At 41.9% G+C, this 3,688-nt stretch overlaps 1 pseudogene; it reads left to right on the top strand.

The window, feature by feature from the left end:
• Positions 1-275: 275 nt before the first annotated feature.
• Positions 276-3,385, top strand: LOC103605163 (annotated as a pseudogene).
• Positions 3,386-3,688: the final 303 nt, after the last annotated feature.

Below are 3,688 nucleotides of genomic sequence, written 5' to 3'. Positions count from 1 at the left end.
TATATGAGCAGTTCTAAGTCAAGTGAACAGAAATCTAACCTGAATTATAAAACAAAGAGTTATGGCTCCTCAATCAATTCTCAGACTTCAGCCAGTTTACAGACCCGGAGCCTATTGAATGAAGGGGAGGCTCGGTCCTCTTGAGGAAGAACCCTGGTATACTGCCAAAATTTTATACTGTTACTCTTTTTCCCCAGCCTTCCCCAAAGGGACATGGCCTTTTACAAGGGTAACTATATTAGAGAAAAAGAAATAATTAGGCCTTTGGGGAACTAATGGACACTGGCAGTGGATCAACACTAATTCCAGGAGATCCAAAACATCACTGTGGCCCACCTGTCAGAGTAGGAACCTGTGGAAGTCAAGTTATCAGTTCAGGTCCATATCATAGTGGGTCCAGTGGATTCCCAAACCCATTCTGTGATTATCTCTCCAGTTCCTGAATGCATAATTAGAGTAGATACCAACTGCTGACAGAAACCCCATATTAGTTCCCTGAACTGTGGAGTGAGAGCTATTATGCTGGTAAAGGCCAATTGGAAGCCCTTAGAACTGTCTTTACCTACATATTAAACCAAAAGCAATACTGCATTCTGAGAGGGATAACACTGATTAGTGCCACCATTAGGTCTTGAAGGATACAGGAGTAGTGATTCCCTCCACACCCCCAATCAATTTGCCTATTTGACCTGTACAGAAGACAGATGCATCTTGAAGAATGACAGTGGATCATAACAAGCTTAAACACATGGTGTGTCCAGTGGCAGCTGCTATCCCAAGTTCTGGTTTTATTGTTTGAACAAATTAATCCATCCCCTCATACCTGATATGCAGCTATTTATCTTTCAAATGATTTTTTCCTCCATCACTGTCAATAAGACCACCAGAAGCAGTTTGCTTTCAGCTAGCAAGGGCATCAATACACCTTTCCAGTGCTATCTCAGGTGTATATTAGCTCTCCAGCCCTATGTCACATTTAAGTTTGAATGAATGTGATAGCCTTTCCTTCCACAAGACATCACACTTGCCCATTATATTGATGACATTATGCTGATTGGATGACATTATGCTGATAAGTAGCAACAACTGTAGACTTATTGGTAAGACATTTGTGTGTCAGAGGGTGGGAAATAAATCCAACAAAAATTCAGGGACCTTCGACCTCAGTGAAATTTCTAGGGGTCCAGTTGGTGTGGGGCATATCAAGATAGCTCTTCTAAGGTGAAGGATAAGATGCTGCATTTGGCCTCTCCTAGAATTAAGAGATCCTCTTTAGATTTTGGAGACAACACAGTCCTCACTTGGGTGTACTACTCTGGCTCACTTACCAATTGACCCAAAAAGATGCTAGTTTTGAGCAGTAATTAGGACAGGAGAAGGCTCTGTAACTGGTCTCACACGCTGTGCAAGTTGCTCTGCCACTTGGGCCATAGGATTCAGTAGATCCAATGGTACTTGAAGTTTCAGTGGCAGATAGGGATGCTGTTTGGAGGCTTCGGCAGTCCCCTATAGGTGATTAACAGACAGGTCTTTAGGATTTTGGAACAAAGCCCTGCCATCCTCCATAGGTAACTACTCTACTTTTGAGAAACAGCTCTTGGCCTATTACATGGCCTTAGTAGAGTCCGAATGCTTGACTGTGGATCACTAAGTTACGATGGAACCTGAGATGCACACCACGAACTGGGTGTTATCCGACCTACCAAGCCATAAACTTGGGCATCCTTCATCAAACAGAAGGAGTGTGATTGGGCCGGAGCAGGCTCAATGTAACTTGAGTATGTTGCATGAAGTGGCCCAAATGCCCATGTTTCCGTCTCCTGCTACACTGCTTTCTCTCTCCCAGCTTGCACCTATGGCCTCATGGGGAGTTCTCTATGATCAATTGACAGAGGAAGAGAAGAGTGGTGAAGGAGAAGTCCTCCTAGTGGCCAGAACTTTGAGAGTGCACCTGGTTGTTCATTTTGCTTGGAAGGAGAAATAGCCAGACATATGATGATATACTGACTCATGGACTGTGACCAATAGTTTTGCGAGATAGTCAGGGACTTAGAAGGAACATGACTTGCAAACTGATGACAAGAAAATTTGTGGATGAAGTATATGGATAGAACTCTCTGAATGGACAAAAGTCATGAGCATATTTATGTTTTATATGAATGTTCAACAAAAGGGTGACCTCAGCAGAGGAGAATTTTAGTAATCAAGTGGATATGAGTCATTTTGTTTTTCCAGCCACACATGTCATAGTCTAATGGGCTCATGAACCAAGTGGCCATGGTGGCAGGGATGGAAGTTATGCGTGGGCACAGCAACATGGACTCACATTCACTAAAGCTGACCTGGCTATGGCCACTGCTGAGTGCCCAGTCTGCCAGCAGCAGAGACCAACACTGAATTCCTGATATGGCACCATTCCGCAGGGTGATCAGTCAGTTATCTGGTGGCAAGTAGATTGCATTGGACCACTTCTGTTCATGGATGGGGCAGCATTTTTTTCTTGCTATACTTCTTCCTAAATTACCCTCTTTGGACTTACAAAATGCCTTATCCACTGTCATAATATTCCATACAGCACTGCTTCCAATCAACAAACTTACCTCATAGCAAGTGTGCAATGGGCCTATGTTCTGTCCTACCATTATCCTCTATTTTCCATTATCCTGAAGCAACTGGTTTGACAGAATAGTGAAATGGCCTCTTGAAGACTCAGTTGCAGTGAAAAATTGGTGGCAATGCCTTGAAGGGCTGGGGCAAGGTTCTTGATAAGGTTGTATATGCTCTGAATCAGTGTCCAAGATACTCGTATAGTACTGTTTCTCCCACAGCCAGAATTTACGGGTCCAGAAATCAAAGGGTGGACCTGGGCATGGCACCACTTCTATTACTAACAGTGACCCAGTAGCAAAATTTTTACTTCCTATTGCTATGACCTTATGCTCTGCTGGACAAAAGGTTACTTTGAAAGAGACGAATGCTTCCACCAAGAGACACAACAATGATTCCATTGAACTGGAAGTTAAAACTGCCCAGCCATTTTGGACTTGACATGCCTCTAATTCAACAGGCAAAGAAGGGAATTACAGTGCTTACTGGGGTGATTGATCCTGTCTATCAAGAAGAAATTGGACTTCCAGAATGGAAGTAAATAGCAGTATGTCTGGAATACAGGAGATCCCTTAGGTTGTCTCTTGTTATTACTATGCCTTGTGATTAAGGTCAGTGGAAAACTACAACAACCCAATCCAGGCAGGACTACTAATGGCTCAGACTCTTCAGGATGAAGGTTTGGGTTACTCCATCAGATAAAGAATTACAATCAGGTGAGGTGCTTGCTGAAGGTAAAGGGAATACAGAATTGGTAGTGAAAGAAGATAGTTATTAATACTAGCTATGACCACATGATCATTTTCAAAAATGAAGACTATAGTTGTCATGAGTATTTCCTCTTTATTTTGCTTGAATGTGTATATACAGCAAATATCTTTGTTTTCTTCACTTTCTTGCTCTCTAATCATGTAACATAAGATGTATTGATTTTATATCATAGTTTTTAAGTATTATTAACTTTATATCATAGAATTTAACTTATGAGAAATCAAGAAGAATAAATATCACTCAAAGACTTTGCCTCCTCTTCTGGGGAAGGGGTTAGTTTTGTTATACACAGATTAGTTGTATTATGTCA

This window comes from Galeopterus variegatus, unplaced genomic scaffold, assembly GCF_000696425.1.
Source record: "Galeopterus variegatus unplaced genomic scaffold, G_variegatus-3.0.2 Scaffold5634, whole genome shotgun sequence".
Classification (NCBI taxonomy): domain Eukaryota; kingdom Metazoa; phylum Chordata; class Mammalia; order Dermoptera; family Cynocephalidae; genus Galeopterus; species Galeopterus variegatus.
This window is presented reverse-complemented; position numbering and strand designations above follow the sequence as displayed.